Here is a 19924-nt window from a genome sequence, read left to right as displayed (position 1 = left end):
GGACTTGGCGGGGCACAAGAGGGCCAGGTGTTTTGGAGGAGGGAGGCTGCAATGATTAAATCATCTGCCGTCTCCCTAGATCCTCCTTGCCTTTTGTTCTCAGATGCTGTCTCAAGTCCATTACCTTCTCCTTCTCCCCTGGCCCTGACTTGCAGCTGTCCCAGCCAGAACACTGAGCTGGTTCTTCCAGAATAGCCCGATGTGGGCCAAGCGTTCCAGCATCGAAGTTCTTCACAGGGGTCTTTTCCCATTTACCGGTCACTCCGTTAGTAGAATAGTGTCTATGGTTTGTGACTAAGTCATGATAGGATGATAGGTAACCCAAGCTGGCCTCAAACACGCAGCAACGTTGCCTCGGCCTTCCCCGTGCTGGGATTGTAAGTTATATCACCACACCCAGCTTGGTATCATTTTCGTACAAGTGCTTATTATCTTAATGTTCCTCATACGCCTCTTTTGTTGCTAAACAATAGTGAGGCCTGGCTAGAAGAGTCATGTGATCAAAATTCATCCATTTATTCATACCTCTGGGGAATATTTGTGTGCGCAAGTGCTGGAGATACAACATGACACCCTCCCTAGCGATAGCTCACAGTCCAGAGGTCAGCGTAGAAGCGGCAAATGCTGGAATATTTACAGAGAGGAACTGGAGGCTGGGAAACCCTTCCATGGGTAAAATGCTTGCTGTACAAGCATGAGGACCAAAGTCTGGACTCATGTAAAAGCCAGCATAGGAATGGAGAGATGGCTTAGCGGTTAAACACTTGCCTGTGAAGCCTAAGGACACCGGTTCAAGGCTCGATTCCCCAGGACCCACATTAGCCAGATGCACAAGGGGGTGCACGCATCTAGAGTTCAGTGGCTGGAGGCCCTGGTGCACCCATTGTCTCTCTTTCTGCCTCTTTCTCTCTCTGTTGCTCTCAAATAAATGAATAAACTATTTTTTAAAAAGCCAGCATGATGGTGCATGACTATAATCCCAGTGCTGGGGAGGCAGAGATGAGAGGATCCGGAGACTTGCTAGCTAGCTAGGTTAGCGGAGCCGGTAAATCCTAGGCTCAATGAGATAACCCTGTCTCATAAAAATATAGTTGAGTGTAATTGAGGAAGACAGTTGATATTAACCTCTGGCCTCCACAGGCATGTACACCCATATGCATATGAACACGTATACACACACCAAAAAAAATTGAGAGAGAGGGAGAGAGAGAGAAAAGAATAACAATACTGTAAGAAAATTGTCACCGATGGTACCCTTGTATTTTGGGACCATTATTGCTGGAATACAAGCATACCATCACAGGCTGACAGCTTCCGGGTCATTAACAAGCAGGTAGTGTATGCAGCGTAGAAATACTGGACAAGGGCTGGAGAGATGGTTTAGCGGTTAAGCACTTGCCTGTGAAGCCTAAGGACCCTGGTTCGAGGCTCAATTCCCCAGGACCCACGTTAGCCAGATGCACAAGGGGGCGCATGCGTCTGGAATTCGTCTGCAGTGGCTGAAGGCCCTGGCGTGCCCATTCTCTCTCTCTCTGCCTCTTTCTCTGTCGCTCTCAAATAAATAAATAAAAATAAACCAAAAAAAATTAAAAAAAAAAAGAAATACTGGACAAAAAAGTCATCGTGTTCAGGTGGGTTGGAGTCGAAGGGCAGAAGAGTTCAGCACCCTACTCAGAACAGCACACATGGAAAACGTACACTTTTTTTCTTTCTTGAACTTTCCATCTACTATTTTCAGACCAGGGAAATCTATGGCATGTGAAGGTAAGCTGAGGATGTTTCAATCATAGGCAATTGACAATTTCTTCCCACCAGCCCTGGACTCGCACTGGTTCCTGACACTCAACCCCTTCCCGCTGGTCCAGTTTCTCATCACTTCTGTGGACACTCTTCCCTGAGCCCTGAGCTGGAAGCCTGAGCTTCCCAGCACCCTGTGGCGGCCTTGCTACCCGCTTTCCCATGTCACTACCTGCTGCAGAGCCCCTGGAGAGCTGTTTCCTATGCCATCCTCCCTCCCTACCCCCACCATGGTTGGGCCCTGAGAGTGAAAGAACGAGTTAACAAATTCCTCTATGTCACCCCCATCCTGGACCACTACCCCTCATTATGTTCCAGAGCACAGAGCCCTGTTGGCTTATCAATGGGCTCCCATGCTCAATTACACAGGGGACTTCACTGAATTTGCCTAGAAATCCATTCTTCTCATTTTACAGAGGAGGAAAAAGAAAGCAACTTCTCCAGGTCATTCAATTCAGAAGAGAACAAGAAGACTGAGGTTAGGCCTTACTAGATGTCTTGATGTGGAAGAGTCCTTTTCATCTTCTGAGCAGAGCTTCCTCCAAAGCCCAAGTCCTCTAGGTCTGTCTTGGCCTGCCACGGTTGTTTGAGCCCAGCCAGACATAACAATGGCCACGGTAAAAGAATCACCGGTGGACATGTCAGGCTCTGAGCTCAGCACCTCTGGCTCTAAACTGAGATGCTGGGGGCCCCCTGCAAAGTGGTTATATATATTTTTTCCCATTTGTAGGCAAGGAAGGAGAGTCTCAGGAACCAGGCACAGTTCACATACCTGTAACCCCAGCACGTGGGATGCTGAGGCAGGAGGATGAGAGTTCGAGGCCAGCCTGGGCTACACGGTGAGACCCTGTCTCATAAAAGGAAGAACTAACTACACAGCGGATCACTAAACCCATGTGGATTTGTTGGACAACACTTCTGTAATAGCCGTGGCTGGGTACTGGGGTCACATGGTGACCAGGGAAGCTTGCTCTTGACCATGGGCTTGCTCTCTCTGTACTGAGAGAAAAGGACCCTAGATGGCTGTGGCCACCGAGGTGGGCAAGGGGCTAACCTCATCCCTGGGGGTTGCAATGGGACTGTGTGTGACACAACTCTTAGAGACCAAGAAAGTCTTCTTGAAGGAGGTGACATTGAACTCAAGGTGATAATGGCTACACGTTATTTTTTTTAAACTTTTTTTTTGGGGGGGGGATTGAGATTGTGCATCTGGCCCAAGCTGACCTGGAATTCACTATATAGTCTTAGGATGGCCTTGAACTCACAGCAATCCACCTACCTCTGCCTCACCGGTGCTGGGAGTAAAGGTGTGCACCACCACACCTGGCCTTTAACTTTTTTTTTATTTATTGAAAACTTCCATACTTACAGACACTAAACCATGATAATTCCCCCCTCCCCCACTTTCCCATATTATTATTAGGGCTTAAGACACAAACTCTCACCTCCAGGAGGCCCATGACTAAATCTCAGTGTGTGTCCCTGCTGGACTGAATTGACCCTCCTCTGGCCTGATATGCTCTTAAGCACCGTTGGGTCTGATGATCCCTCTTGGACCAATGTTGAAGAGAGATTCCTGCCAGGACCCCACGCTACCCAGCCCAGGACAGTTCCTTCCAGAATTGCCTGCCTAGCAGTGGACTGGTCCCCAGGCCTGTTGATCACCTGGAGCCTCGGATGGGAGCCAGGAGGAGGCTCCTGGGAGGACAGGACAAAGAGAATCCAGCTTCCATTTTGTTCTTGGTTCCTGTTAGCAGTCCAGATGCCTCCAGATCTAATTCCGAATAAATAATTGTACTGAGTAACCGGGGTCCCTTGATGATAAAGTAAACACACCGAGGCGGGTGGAAATTGAATTAGTGCTCTGTGCTCAGCCATTATTACCCACCCCTTCTCATGAATATTAATAAGGGGCTATTAAGAAATGTAAATGCTGCCTCAGGGGGTGGAGAGATGGGCAGGGGGGTCAGGGCGAGAGGACCAGACCCTTCAGAAAGCTGCCCGACGGAAGGCATTTTGAAAATTATGTCAGATTTTTCCTTTCCGTGCCACGGCAATGTTTCTGGATGCTTTACTTTTATTAAAACGAGGATAAGGGAACAAATTTTAATTTGAGGGGAAAATTAGCATTTTACCAAGCAGCCTTGGCAGCGGCGACTATATATTTTGCCAGAAAATGGACATGGAGGGCAGGGTGGGGCAAGGTTGGGGGAGCAGCAGGGCTGATGGACGATTAGTTCTCTCGGTTGGTCTCCAGGCAAGGGAGTAAACAAATTAATCTCGGAGCGGGGAGCAGCCTGTAAAATGCTAGAAGCCTGCGGGTTCCAAGGTGTCTTTGCAGGGAAGCCAGAGGTGAGGGGTCATCTCGCTGCAGGCACAGAGAGGGCAAGCTCTTCAAGGGGGTGCAGCAGCCTGGCTGGCTGGTGTGGGAAAGGAAGGAGGACAAGGGGACTACATCTCCCCCAGAAGCTGCAGAAAGGGGTGCAGTCTCCAGCTTCTACTCTTCTCACATGACCTCCCAGACCTCAGCACCCCTACCCCTCTGGTTCTGGCTTCTGCCCCCACCACTCCTTCCCCACCTCCACTGCCAGCTCCGGGCCTCATTCCCACCCCACTTTCCCCAGGCCTTGCTTGTGCCGTGATGGCCGGTGGTTCCAAGACCACAGTCCTTCTCCAGACATTCCAGTAGCTTCGCGATCCGACTGCACCCCATCTTCCCAGTTTAGGCTCACACTGCTCCCCTTCTGGCTGCCACTGGACGTGCCTGACAAGGTAGGAAGGTGAGAAGGAAAAAAAAAAAAATGGGGCTGCAGGAAAGAGAGAAGGCCAGAGGGAAGGCAGAAGGAGGAATCAAATGTTAAGTGCCAAAACATTCCAGCTTTGCTATACTTCATATTATTATTATATATTTAAATTTTTTCAAGTATTTTATTTTTATTTATTTGAGAGAGAGAGAAAGAGAGGTAGAGAGAGAGAATGGGCACGCAAGGGCCTCCAGCTGCTGCAAATGAACTCCAGATGCATTCACAACATTTAGCATCTGGCTGTATGTGGGTCCTGGTGAATTGAACCTGGGTCTTTTGGCTTTACAGGCAAGCACCTTAACTGCTAAACCATCTCTCCAGCACCGACCCCCAACTTATTTATTTATTTATTTGCAAGCAGAAAATAGCACACCAGGGCCTCCAGCTGCTGCAAACAAACTCCAGAGGCAAGTACCACTGTGCATCTGGCTTTAGGGAGGAATTGGGGAATCCAACCAAGGTCCTTATACTTTGCAAGCAAACTCCTTAACCACTGAGCCTTCTCTCCAGCTCTTAAAAGATAAAAAGAAATAAAAGGGGGCTGGAGGAATGGCTTAGTGGTTTAGGCATTTGCCTGCAAAGCCAAAGGACCCAGGTTCGATTCCCCAGGACCGACATTAGCCAGATTCACAAGGGGGCGCATGCGTCTGGAGTTCATTTGCAGTGGCTAGTGGCCCTGGCGTGCCCATTCTTTCTCTCCCTCTTTTTCTGTCAAATAAATAAATAAATATTTTTTAAAAAAGAAAGAAAAGGGGGTTCAGCAGAGGGGAATGGGAAGGAGGGTCAAAAGTAGAGCAGGGCAGGGGTGTATGCAACTTTTTATTGAGAGAGAGAAAGAGGCAGAGAGAGAATGTGAGTATGGCCACACCAGGACCTACTGCCACTGTAAACGAGCTCCAGATGCATGTGCCACTTGGTATATCTGGCTTTCTGTGGGTACTGGGGAACTGAACCCAGACCGTGAGCTTTGCAAGAAAGTACCTTTAACCACTGAGCCATTTGTCCATCCCTATCTACATTTTTAATAGTTTTTTTTTTTTAAATTTTAATTGAAAAAATATAAGAAAAAATAGCTGCGCGTGGTGGTGTTTATCTTTAATCCCAGCACTCAGGAGACTGAGGTAGGAGGATCACTGTGAGTTCGAGGCCAGCTGGAGAGTACATAGTGAATTCCAAGGTCAGTCTGGGCTACAGTGAGAAACTACCTTGAAAAAAAAAAAAAAAACCCAGTAAACCAATAAGTAAAAGTTAAAAAAATAAAGGGGATCTTGGACATAGCTCAGTTGATACAGTGCTTGCCTAGCATGCACAAAGCCCTGGATTCAACCTTCAGCACCGCGTGAACACTGGGTGTGTTAGTTCACGCTCGCAATCCCAGCACACGAGAGTTGAGGCAAGAGGACCAGAAGTTAGTGGTGACCTCTGGCTACACAGCAAGTTTAAGGCCAGCCCTGGGTTACATGAGACCTTGTCTAAGAACCTGGGGTGGGATGTAGAGAAAGGCAGAGGGAAGAAGGAAGAAATAGGGGAAGGAAAAGAGCAATTGTCTTCTGAAGAACATGGGTAGAATTCATGGAATTCACCTGCTTGCTACAGTTGAGAACACCAGTCACCTAGAGGAAGGACGCAGGCCCACAGAGAGCCAGCTCTGTTGGGCTCCTGACTGACCCCTGATGAAGTCAGCATGGCGCGATCCTGTGCTTGCCATGTAGTCTCAGTCTGGCCTTGAACTCACAGCAATCCCATTACCTCTGCCTCTCCAGTGCTGGGGTTAAAGGTGTGTTCCACTATGTCTGGCTGCCACAGACAGTCTTGTCCAGGGTCCCGAGTCCCCTGAGCTGCCAACAGGAGCCGTGATATGGGACCCAAGGACTTTGCTCCCAACACTGCAGACAGGAAAGAGTGAATCTGATCCAACCCCTGCATTTTAATGACTTCAGCACACCTCACCCCACCCGCTCGCTCACAAGAATAAAGGCTGACAGGTGCAGCTGAGCTAATCAGAGCGGATAATAGAGGGAAAGACGGGAATCACTGGCCAAATCGCAGCAGAGAAAAATGGGCCCAAATCATGAGACGCAAATCAAAAATGTCCAATTAAAGTGTAATGGTGTTTAAAGGGCAAGAGCCACATTCTCAGGCCCCGAAAGTTCTAGTGACATACTTGCCCCAGGAGAAGGCAGGGCAATGTGGTATGGGGGATCATTTCTAGTGTATACAGATGCATTACTTCATGTTTGAACAGATCTTTTAATATGTATTACTAAAAGTACAAGCAGCAATAAAACCTGTTATTTCATGCATACTAATGCTCAGATGAGTCTAAATTTCACTGAAAGATGGTATTTTATTGGTAGTCAGTTAAAAGGAAAAAAAAAACCTCATTTTATAGGTGAAAGAAGAATATGGTAAAAATATGATGTTGTGCCTTATGTAAACAAAGCTTGGGAAATAATGATTGGATTCTTTGTTACGCACAATGGGTCGTGGATCAGTAGCAGCAGCAACATGATACAAAAGCTTGTGAGAAATGCAGGATTTGGGGTCTTCTCCCCAGACCTATGGATTTAGTATTGCATTTAACAAGAGGCCTTGGAGATTTTTTTTTTTTTTCAAGGTAGGGTTTCACTCTTGTCTAGGCTGACCTGGAATTCACTATGTAGTCTCAGGATGGCCTTGAACTCACAGTGATCTACCTACCTCTGCCTCCCAAGTGCTGGGATTAAAGACATGCACCACCACGTCCTGCTCCTTGGAGACACTGTGTGTGTGTGTCTACATATATATTTTAAAATTTTATTTATTTGCATGTGTGGGGTGGAGGAGGTGAACCAAGTCTTTTACCACTGCAAATGAATGCCTGCCTGGCTTTATGTGGGTGGCTGGGGACTTAAACCCAGGTCATGAGGCTTTGTAAGCAACCACCTTTAACTGCTGAGCCATCTCCCAGCCCCCAAAACCACAAATATATCTTATCATCAGGGCAATGAAGAACCTTTAATATTTGGTTCCAGGGGAAAAAACTGGAATAAGAGTCTATTCCAGTCGCAAAACTCTGCAATTCTCAAGAGTCTGGTCTCATCATCACAGAAGAGGACACTGGCACATGGAAGGGAACAACGTTGGTTCTTGTTCAGTCTGGGTCTGAAGCATTGGGCTGATACCAGAGAGAACAGCAGACAACTAACAAAATTGCTGTCGACAGCATGTGGAGGCTGGTTAGCTGTGTGGGCTGGTACATTCCTATAATATTACTTGGGAGGCTGAGGCAGAAGGATTTTGAGTTTGAAGCCTGCTTGGGCTATGTAACAAGATTCTTTTTTTGGTTTTTCAAGACACAGTCTCATTCTAGCTCAGGCTGACCTGGAATTCATTATGTAGTTTCAGGGTGACCTCGAACTCACAGAGATTCTCCTACCTCTGCCTCCCAAGAACTGGTAGTAAAGGTGTATGCCACCATACCTTTCTTTCCTAATAGAAGCAACCAATAAATAGAAAGATTGTTTAAGACATTGAAGGGCTGGAGAGATTGCTCAGTGGTTAAAGATACTTGCTTGCAAAGCCTGACAGCCTGGGTTCAATTCCTCAGTATGAACATAGAACCAGATATACAAAGTAGCACATGCATTTGGAGTTTGTTTGCAGCACCAGGAGGCCCTGATATGCCCATTTTTTTTTCTCTGTCTCTCCCTCTCTCTCCCCACCTCTTTCTCAAATAAATAGAATATATATTTTTAAAAGACATTGCAAGGAAAAAAAAACAACTACTTATTAGTTTCACAAGTCTAAATAGAAATATCCATAAGAAAATGCTAAGCAAGTCTAGCACCATACAGAAGGATTATTTGTTATGACCAAGTGGAATTTACCCCAGGAATGCAAGGTTGGATTAATATATAAAATCAATATAATGTACCAAATCATAGAATAACTTATGAAAACCCTGATTGTTATGATCAGTATGATATCTCAATCAGGAAAAGTGACAAAATTCAACATTATTTCATGATAAAACACACAATAAGCACTGGAGAGATGGCTTATCAGTTAAGGCATTTGCCTGCAAAGCCAAAGGTCCCAGGATCAATTCCCCAGGACCTACATAAGCCCGATGCACAAGGTGGCACATGCATCTGGAGTTTATTTACAGCAGCTAAAGGCCCTGCTCATTCTCTCTCTCTATTTCTTTCTCCCTTTCTCAAATAAATAAATAAACACACACACAACAAGCTAGGAATAGAACTTTCTCAGTATGATAAAGGTCATACACACTCATATCTACCTATAATATACTTTATACAACTAAGTGCAGTTTTCTCCTGAGATTAGGGACAATACAAATATATCTACTCTTATCACTTCTGCTCAAGATTTGACTGAAAGCCTGTCATGGCAATTAAACAAAAAGTAAGTAAAAATCAATGTTAAAGTATTTTATTTATTAAAAAAAATCTATTTGCAAGGAGGGGGGAAATGAATGAATGAATGAGCACATTCCAGGGCCTCTAACCACTGCAAATGAACTCCAGATACATGCACTACATTTGGATTATGTGGGTTCTAGGGAACTGAACCCAAGTCATTAGGCTTTGCAGACAAGTATCTTAAGTGCTGAGCCATCTCTCCAGCCCCCCAAAGTCAAATTTATAAAGCCATAGGAACTAGAAAGGAAAAAATAAGAACTTTAATGTTCACAGAGTACATGATTTTGCATATATAACTTTATGAGGAATCTTTTAAAAAGTAGAACTATAAATGAGTTGAGCGAGATTTCAGGATACAAGATCAGTATACAAAAATCAGTCTGTTTCTACTCTCCAAAAGTGACCAACAACAACAAAATTGGAGTTAAGCAAACACTTTCATTCATAGTAACATCAGAAAGAGTGCAACCTTTTCCTTCTTTCTTTTAGGAATGCCATCCTTAGGTGGCACAAAGCTTGTAGTCTGGAAACTACAAAAAGAAATTTTTGTCCATCTGTGTGTCTGCCAAGCACCATGCTCTTTTGTTTACTGCAGCTTTAAGCTCTGAAATCAGGAAATGGGACCCCTTTAATTTTGTTCTATTTAGGAAACTGTGCATTTCAATAGACTTTTAGGATCAGCTTGTTATTTTCTATTTTAAAACATCCAGCTACGGGGACTGGAGAGATGGCTTAGCAGTTTAAGGCACTTGCCTGCAAAACCCAAGGATCCAGGTTCAACTCCCCAGTACCCATGTAAGCCAGATGCACAAGGTGGCACATGTACTTGGAGTTCCTTTGCAATGGCTGGAGGCCCTGATGTGCCCGTCATCTCTCCTTTCCTTTCTCTGTCTTTCTCTTTCTCTCTCATAAAGAAATAAAATTTAAAAAACTTTAAAAACATCCACCTATATTTACAAAAATTATCAACAGTTTTTATGCACATGCATGATGCATTTTGATCACAGCCTCCTCTCATTACTTTCTTTTGCCCCTCCCCATTTCACTGAACCTGTTCTTTATCCAACTTGTTCTTTTCTTTTGATGTTATTTCTTTTTTGGAAAGAAATTAAAGACAATGAATAGAAAGACATGTTCATGGATCAAAAGACAATGTGCACAACATGGCAACACTCCTCAAACTAATCAACCAATTCAATGCAATTCCTATAAAGATTTCAGTTGGCTGGGTAACCAACTGCTCTCTGGCTGGATGTGAGGCCTGCTTCACAGGAGAAAATTCATGCACATACTGAACTCCTTGTCCAAAGCCTATGGCTGGGACAGCATTACCATTGTTTGGATAAATGCATATATTGTGCCCATTAAATTGCCTTCTAATTTTTTTTGTTTTGGTTTTTCAAGGTAGGGTCTCACCATAGCTCAGGCTGACCTGGAATTCACTATGGAGTCTTAGGGTGGCCTTGAACTCACAGCAATCCTCCTATCTCTGCCTCCCAAGTGCTGGGATTAAAGGCATGCACAACCATGCCTGACTTGATTTTTGTGTGTGTGTGGGGGGGGTAGCTTATAAATATTTTGATTTAGGGCACATGCATCTGGAATTCGTTTGCAGTGGTTAGAGGCCCTGGCGTGCCCATTCTCTCTGTGTCTGTCTCTCTTCTATCTCTGCTCGCAAATAAATAAGTAAAATTTATTTTAAAAAATTGGGGGACTGGAAATATGGCTTAGTGGTTAAGGCACTTGCCTGCAAAGCCTAATGATCCAGGTTCAATTCTCCAGTTCCCACATAAAAGCCAGATGCACAAAGTGACACATGAATCTGGAGTTCCTTTGCAGTGGCTAAAGGCCCTGGTGTGCCATTCTCTCTGTCTCTCTTCTCTCTATCTCTCTCTGCTTGAAAATAAATTAATAAAAAATATTTAAAGAACTGATAAATAAATAAATAAATGTTTTGATTTATGTCCAAGATTAATGCCGTGCACTTTTGGTCGAAGAAGCTTCTTTTTTTTTTTTTTTTTGCGGATGGCAGTGACAACTAGGAGATTCAAAACTCATTGAAGAGCAGAGAAGACATGACAATGGAGTGTTCAGCACTGAGACATTTATATCACACTCTCCAAGGATCAGTGACCATTGTAAAAGAGGTGGTGGAAATAATGCAAGAACCAAAGGAGTCCTTTGAATGTGGTCTTCTGGACATGAGGTGGCCATTGTGTTCACGACCTCACAGAGCTCTCATTGCCTGCACAAGACCTGAACAATAATGGGCCACTCAACGTGTCTGGATGACCTGAGGGAAAAAAAAATAACATCAAAATAAAAGAACAAGTTGGAAAAAAGCAGAGGTTCCGTGAAATGGGGAGGGGCAAAAGAAAGTAATGAGAGGAGGCTGTGATCAAAATACATGATGTATGTGCACAAAAACGGTTGATAATTTTTAAAAATATAAATGGATGTTTTTAAAGTTTTTAAATTTTTCTTTCTTTTTTTTTTTTTTTTTTCAAGGTAGGGTCTCACTCTAGCCCAGGCTGACCTGGAATTCACTCTGTAGTCTCAGGGTGGCCTCAAACTCATGGCGATCCTCCTACCTCTGCCTCCCGAGTACTGGGATTAAAGGCGAGGGCTACCACGCCCGGCTAAATTTTATTTCTTTATGAGAGAGAAAGAGAAAGACAGAGAGAGGAAAGGAGAGATGACGGGCACATCAGGGCCTCCAGACATTGCAAATGAACTCCAGATGCATGTGCCACCTTGTGCATCTGGCTTACATGGGTACTGGGGAGTTGAACCTGGATCCTTGGGTTTTGCAGGCAAGTGCCTTAAACTGCTAAGCCATCTCTCCAGTCCCCGTAGCTGGATGTTTTAAAATAGAAAATAACAAGCTGATCCTAAAAGTCTATTGAAATGCACAGTTTCCTAAATAGCTAAAACAATCTTAAAGAACAAAATTAGGGCTGGAGAGATGGCTTAGCGGTTAAGCGCTTGCCTGTGAAGCCTAAGTACCCCGGTTCAAGGCTCGGTTCCCCAGGTCCCACGTTAGCCAGATGCACAAGGGGGCGCATGCGTCTGGAGTTCGTTTGCAGAGGCTGGAAGCCCTGGCATGCCCATTCTCTCTCTCTCCCTCTATCTGTCTTTCTCTCTGTGTCTGTCGCTCTCAAATAAATAAATAAAAAATTTTAAAAAAAAGAACGAAATTAAAGGGGTCCCATTTCCTGATTTCAAAGCTTAAAGCTGCAGTAAACAAAAGAGCATGGTGCTTGGCAGACACACCAATGGACAGAACAGAATCATGGTCCAGAAATAAACTCTCACATTTAAGGCCACATAGCTGTGAACAAACATGTCAATGGGGGCCAGGCATGGTGGCGCACACCTTTAATCCTAGTGCTCAGGAGGCAGAGGTAGAGGATCACTGTGAGTTTGAGGCCAGCCTGGGACTACAGAGTGAATTCCAGGTCAGCCTGGGCTAGAGTTAGACTCTACCTTGAAAAAAAGAAAGAAAGAAAAGTAAATAAAAAAATAAGCATATTAATGAGGGAAACTCATCTTTTCTACAAACAGTACTAGAACAACTGGATATACACATTTGAAAGGACAAAACCAAACCCCTACCTCACACCATATGTCAACATGAACAATAACAACAAAAAAATGGGGCTGGAGCCGGGCATGGTGGCACAGGCCTTTAATCCCAGCACTCAGGAGGCAGAGGTAGAAGGATTGCCATGAGTTCGAGGCCACCCTGAGACTATAGTGAATTCCAGGTGAGCCTGGGCTCGAGTGAGACCCTACCTCAAAAAAGAAAAATGGGGCTGGACGGATGGCTTAGCCGTTAAGGTGTTTGCCTGTAAAGCCAAAGGACACAGGTTTGATTCCCCAGGAATGTTAGCCAGATGCACAAGGGGGTGCATGCATCTGGAGTTCATTTGAAGTGGCTAGAAGCCCTGGCTTGCCCATTCTCTCTCTCTCTCTTCCTCTTCCTCTGTCAAATAAATAAATAAATAAAAATAAAAATAAAAAATAAATGATTTATTTATTTATTTTGGTTTTTCGAGGTAGGGTCTCACTATAGCCCAGGCTGACCTGGAATTCACTATGGGGTCTCAGGGTGGCCTTGAACTCACGGTGATCCTCCCACCTCTGCCTCCCGAGTGCTGGGATTAAAGGTGTGAGCCACCATGCCCGGCTAAATTAGTTAATTTTTAAAAATGGGTTACAGCCCTAAGTTTAAAGTTTATTAAACTCTCATCAGAAACTGTAGAGCAAGTAGTCATAATGATTCAATCATGTAGTCCCAGAACTTGGGAAGTAGAAGCAGGAGGATCAGAAATTCAAGGTCATTCTTGGTTACATAGGGAATTCAAGGCCAGCCTAGGCTACATGAGACCATATCTCAACACACACAGAATGAATGAAAGAGAGAGAGTAAAGGAGGGAAGGAGGAAGAGAAGAAAGGAGGGAGGAAAGGATAAAAGGAGGGAGGAAAAGAGAAAGAAAAGAAGCAAGGAAGGAAAAAAAGAAACAAGAAACTTATGTGGTGTATGTCTTTAATCCCAGCACTTGGGAGGCAGAGGTAAATGGATCATCATGAGTTCAAGGCCACCCTGAGACTACATAGTGAATTCCAGGTCAGCATGGGCTAGAATGAGACCCCACCTTGAAAAACCAAAAATATTTTTTTTTAATTTTTTTTTTAATTTATTTATTTTTATTTGAGAGTGACAGACACACAGAGAAAGACAGATAGAGGGAGAGAGAGAGAATGGGCGCGCCAGGGCTTCCAGCCTCTGCAAACAAACTCCAGACGCGTGCGCCCCCTTGTGCATCTGGCTAACATGGGACCTGGGGAACTGAGCCTCGAACCGGGGTCCTTAGGCTTCACAGGCAAGCGCTTAACCGCTAAGCCATCTCTCCAGCCCAACCAAAAATATTTTTAAAAATTAAATTAAATTAAATTTTAAAAAACTATGGTGACAAATCATTGTTACCTTAGATTAGGCAATAGTTTCACAGATATGTCAAAAACATAAGTAACAGGCAGGAGAGATGGCTCAGCTATTAAGGCACTTGCCTGCAAACCTAATGACTTGGGTCTGATTCTCTAGTGCCCACATATAGCCAGATGTACAAAGTGGCACATACATCTGGAGTTCATTTGCAGTGGCTAGAGGCCCTGGTATACCCATTCCCTCTATCTGCCTGTCTCTCTTTCCCTTTCTTTCTCAAATAAATAAATTAATTTTTTTTGCCTTTTAAAAACAATATGAATTTACTGATGTCCAATTATGACCCTCCCACAATTCTTCATTCACTCTTCTGTCCTGCATGAGCTCTCTGATGTTGAGTCAGGTGTGAACCCCGAATAAAGACCTTCCCACATTGCTTACATTTATAGGGTTTCTCACCAGTATGAATCCTCTGGTGTCGACTAAGTTCTGAGCCATGACCAAAGGCCTTCCCACCTTCCTTACACTCATAGGGTTTCTCACCACTATGGCTTCTTTCATGATGAATAAGTTCTGATCTCCAAATAAAAGTCTTGCCATATTCTTTACATTTATGAGGTCTCTCACCAGTGTGAACTTTTTGGTGTCTAACAAGCTCTGTGCTGCAAGTAAAGCCCTTTCCACACTCCTTACACTCATAGGGCTTATCACCAGCATGTGCTTTCTGAAGTTGGGCAAGTTCTGAGCCACGATGAAAGCCCTTCCCACATTCCTTACATTTGCAGGGTTTCTCGCCAGTGTGAATGCTCTGATGCTGAAGAAGATGTGACTCAGAGATAAAGCCCTTCCCACACTCCTTACACTTATGGGGCTTCTCACCAGTGTGAACCCTCTGGTGCAGGCTCAGCTTAGACATTAGCACAATCCTTGAATTCATAGCGTCTTTCCCCAGTATGAGTGAGCTGATGGAGACTAAGCTGTGTGTCATAACGGAAAGTCTTCCCACATTCCTGACACTTATGAGGCTTCTCCCCACTGTGCATTCTCTGATGGCGAAGTAGGTGGGAGGGGCGTGTGAGAGCCTTCCCACATTCCTTACATTCAAAGTACTTTTCATCAGTATGAACTCTCTGATGCAGATTCAGGTGTGCAGTGGATGGAAAAGCCTTCCCACACTCCTTACATTTGTAGGGTTTCTCACCTAAGTGCATCTTTTGATGGTGACTGAGTTGTGAGGTAGAATGAAAGCCTTTCCCACACTCCTTACACTTACGAGGTTTCTCATCAGTATGGGGGCTCTGAGGTTTAGAAATTTCAGTGAGTAAAGGCACTTTTCTTCTTTCCATTGCTACTTTTACTTTCATGAAATCTCTGATGCTTAACCAAGTCTGTCTTAGTGCTAAAGACTTTCCCACAGTGTCCACATTCAGCACTTTTTTCCTTGTCATGATTTTGTTATGTTGAATGGAACGTGACTGACACTGGAGCGTTTTCTCAGGTTTCTCACATTCACAGGATTTCTCTCCAGGACGAGCTTCTCTGCGGGAACCACATTGAAGGGAAGTGGGCCTTTTTCTAGCAGTTACCACAGCTTGGCTCAAGTGTTCCTTCTGGTGCCCTTGCTGTTGCTCCAACTGGCATGTGATGTTTCTTGCCCCTGGCCTCGGTGCCCTCAAGGTCAGAGCACATATGTTCTTTTGTTATCGTCTGTTGCAATGACTTAATTTTGTAAGTGTCCTTTGGAGGTAAGTTCTTGGTTCTTCTTTTGGGCTTCCAGTCAGGATGCAGTTCTTGTGTTTCCTTCCTCATAACCATCCAGAGATCTTTCCCCTGTTCCAAAAGGGAGATCACACTTGGCTTAGCATCAGCAAGACCCAGTGAGATCAGGTTGTTGTAATTCTCCAACATTACAACTCGGTACAAATTCCTCTGTCACGTCTTCAGAGGTACCATACTCCTGTCCTCTTCTTCTGAGTTCTGCATGACCTCTCTTATGTATAGAAAGGGATGATCCTTGAGAAAATGCTTTCCCACATTCATTGCATTCAAAGGGTTTCTCACCAGTATGACTTCTCATATGTATGATAAGTAGTTAGCACTGAGAGAAGGCTTTTCCACACTTATTACATTCATAGGGTTTCTCCCCTGTGTGACTTCTCACATGAAGAGTAAGGGATGAGATTCAAGAGAATGCTTTACTGCATTCATTACATTTAAATGGTTTCTCTCCAGTATGAATCCTTTCATGCTCAAGGAGATTTTGTCTCTGACTGAAGGCTTTTCCGCATTGATTCCAATGATAAGGTTTCTCTCCAGTATGAATTTTCTCATGTTCTGTGAGGTTTGATTTCTGACTAAAGGCTTTCCCACACATGGTACATGCATAGGGTTTCTCATCAGTATGAATCCGCTGGTGTCTAATGAGGTTTGACATCTGAATAAAAGCTTTTCCACATTCATTGCATTCATAAGGTGTCTCTCCAGTATGAATTTTCTGATGTGTAATAAGATTTTCTTTCCAGCTGAAGGCTTTTCCACATTCATTACATTCATAAGGTGTTTTTTTTTTTAATTTTTATTTATTTGAGAGCGACAGACACAGAGAGAAAGACAGATAGAGGGAGAGAGAGAGAATGGGCGCGCCAGGGCTTCCAGCCTCTGCAAACGAACTCCAGACATGTGCGCCCCCTTGTGCATCTGGCTAATGTGGGACCTGGGGAACCAAGCTTCGACCGGGGTCCTTAAGCTTCACAGGCAAGTGCTTAACCGCTAAGCCATCTCTCCAGCCCACATTCATAAGGTTTTTCAGCAGTACTATTTATCATATGTACAGTCAGTGATAAACTTTGAGAAAAAGATTTTCCACATTCACTACATACATAAGGTTTCTCACCTGTATGACTTCTCATATGTATAATAAATACTGAACATTGAGAGAAAGCTTTTCCACACTTATTACATTTACAAGGTTTCTCTCCTGTGTGGCTTCTCATATGTAGAGTAACAGATGGCATTCAAGAAAAAGCTCTACCACATTCATTATATGCATAAGGTTTCTCCCCAGTATGGATTTTCTCATGCTCAATAAGATTTTGTTTCTGGCTGAAGGCTTTTTCACATTCCTTACATTCATAGGGTTTTTCTCCAGTATGAATCCTCTCATGTTCAGAAGGTTTGATTTCTGACTGAAAGCCTTCCAACAATTCTTACATGCATAAGGTTTCTCCCCAGTATGAATTCTCTGGTGTCTAATGAGGTTTGACATTTGAATAAAAGCTTTTCCATGTTCATTACACACATATGGTTTTTCCCCAGTATGAATTTTCTGATGTGTAGTAAGATTTTCCTTTCTGTTGAAGGCTTTTCCACATTCCTTACATTCATAAGGTTTTTCTCCAGCATGAATTCTCTCATGTCTGATGAGGTCAAATTTATGACTGAAGTCTTGTCCACACTGATTACAATTAAAGGGAGTTATCACATGGGTGAACAATGGTAAAATGACTTCCTGTATTCATTACATTCATAAGTTTTGTCTCTTACACAACCTTTCTCATAACTAAGTAAGTCTAAATTCTGTTCCAAACCCTTATTAAGTGAATTACATCCATAGAAGTTTTGTCTTGAAGTAATACTGTCTGAGCTCAGAGAAAATATCTTTGCACCTCTTTTACATTCAATGGCATTATCTTTAACCAGAGTTCTCTTGGAGATGGCTGTGACTTTGCTCACAAGTGTTTCCTGTAGCTTCTTGATGTGTTCACCATCTTCACAAACTTCTGCAGAGTGCTTCCAAAACACTTCTTCCTCGATAACCCATGGCTCTTCCTCTTGTTCCAGTTTAAACATCACATCTGGTTTGGTGACTTGGCAGCCCACTGTGACTAAATTGCTGTCGTTCTCCAGCATCACATCTCAATACAAGTTCCTCTGAGCAGGTTTCATTCGGTGCCATTCCTCCTGGGTGAGATCCACAGCCATGTCCTTGAATGTCACTGTTTTCTCTCCTTTCCATCATCTGGGTCAAATTCTCCATTGTGGCACAGCTGTTGCTAATGTCTGGGTCAGATGTCCTTTAGATCTTGCCAACTCTGGGCAGAAATTGTCAAGAGTCCGCAGGTCCAGCGACTCCAAAGTCCAGTGTTTCCCAGGCTTCTCCAGCTTCTGGGCAGGTCTCAGGTCAGGAAGTTCTTCTTCTATGGTAGACACCTGTTCCTCAGCCTTCTTTAGACTCCCACAGCAGACCTGTCTTATTAATGTGGAAGCACGACCCCATCACGGTTGGCCACAGTTGCGCACGTGCACTCCGGCCTGTCCAGGCTTCCCTCGCTCCCAACGCCGCCGGTTCTCGGCCGCGCCGCTGCTGAAAGTGAGCGCACTTGGGAGAGAGCCCCGGTGAAGGGCATCGACTCCCTGGACCGGGCTGCCACCCACCGCGGGGCTTCGGAACCTAAATTGTTTAAAAAAATTAAAATTAAAAAATATGTTTTAAAAACAACTAAAAATAAGACCATCATATGACCCAGCTATATTATTCCTGAGCATACATGTCTGTCTCTCTTCTTTCTCTTTCTGCCTGCAAATAAATAAATAAACCAGGTGTTAAAAAAAAACACAAGTAACAACAACAGCAACAAGAAAAATGGATAAAATTTTCATGCAAACTAAAAGTATTTGTGTGACAAATGACACACAATCTGCAAGCTATATATCTGGTAAGGAGCCTGCTTCCAGAATGCACTGAGGACTCTTCCAACACAATAATAAAGATCACCAACTCAATTTGTACAGCGACAAAAGGATCTGAATAGACATTTCTCTAGAGGTGTCCATGTGGTTAAGAGCACATAGCAAGGTGCTCACTCTCTTCATCCATCAGGGCAACGCAACTCAGACCTATACCATCCCCCTTCTGCCCAGCTAGTATGGATCTAGTAGAAATAGTAGCATTAGGAGATGGGAACTGATGAGCGCTGTCGAGCAGATGGGAAAGTCAGAACCCTTGTACACTTCTAATGGGAATAGGAATTGGAGCAGCCACTTTCAAAGCAGTGTGGTGGGTTCTGACAATGTCCCACATGTGCTTTCCATAGGATCATTCCAGTCCCAGGTACCTACTCAAGAGTGACAAAATATATGTTCACACAAAAAATATGCACATTGTTTTTTTTAGGAGTTTTATCTGGGATAGTAAAAAGTGGGAATAGAAAGCCAAGCGCCACATGTTCTCTCTCATATGTGGATCCTAGCTACAGATGACTGGGCTTCTGCGTGGGAATGAAAATACTTAGTAGCAGAGGCCAGTAAGTTAAAAAGGAGATATAAAGGGAAGAAAAGGAAGGGAGGAGGGTACTTAATATGTTGATATTGTATATATGTAAGTACAGTGATTGAGATGGGGAGGTAATATGATGGAGAATGGAATTTCAAAGGGGAAAGTGTCGGGGGGAGGGAGGGAATTACCATGGGATATTTTTTTATAATCATGGAAAATGCTAATTAATTTTTTTTTAAAGTGGAAATAATCCATGTGTCTATCAACTGACGAATAAACAAACTATGGTATGTGCACGTAATACAATAGTATTATTGGACAAGAAAGAGGAATCAGAGTGGTGACTTATGCTACAGTGAAAGAAGCCGGCCAGAAAGCCGTACACAGTGTAAGATTCCGTTCATGAAATGTGTCGAGCACAGGTAAATTCAGAGGTGGAAGGTAGACCAGTGGTGGCCTAGGATTGGGGGGCAAGGAAGCTAGTGGGGTGGCGTGTTATGAGGCAGGAATTTCTGATAGGCACAAGAGTCTTTGGGGATGAAGAAAATGTCCTAACGCTGACCGTGGCAATGATGGTCAGAACCTTGGGATGTCTAAAACCATTCATTGCACACTTCAGGGGCCCTTCCTCTTCTAATCTCCAGTGCCCATGAGTATGTTAGGGTTCTTGGTAAG

General features: G+C 44.0%; 1 pseudogene; it reads right to left on the bottom strand.

Moving 5' to 3' along the window:
• Window positions 1–17382, bottom strand: part of LOC105944638 — a 62818-nt pseudogene extending 45436 nt beyond the window's left edge.
• Window positions 17383–19924: the final 2542 nt, after the last annotated feature.

This window comes from Jaculus jaculus, chromosome 8 (genome assembly GCF_020740685.1).
Source record: "Jaculus jaculus isolate mJacJac1 chromosome 8, mJacJac1.mat.Y.cur, whole genome shotgun sequence".
NCBI classification, from domain to species: domain Eukaryota; kingdom Metazoa; phylum Chordata; class Mammalia; order Rodentia; family Dipodidae; genus Jaculus; species Jaculus jaculus.
This window is presented reverse-complemented; position numbering and strand designations above follow the sequence as displayed.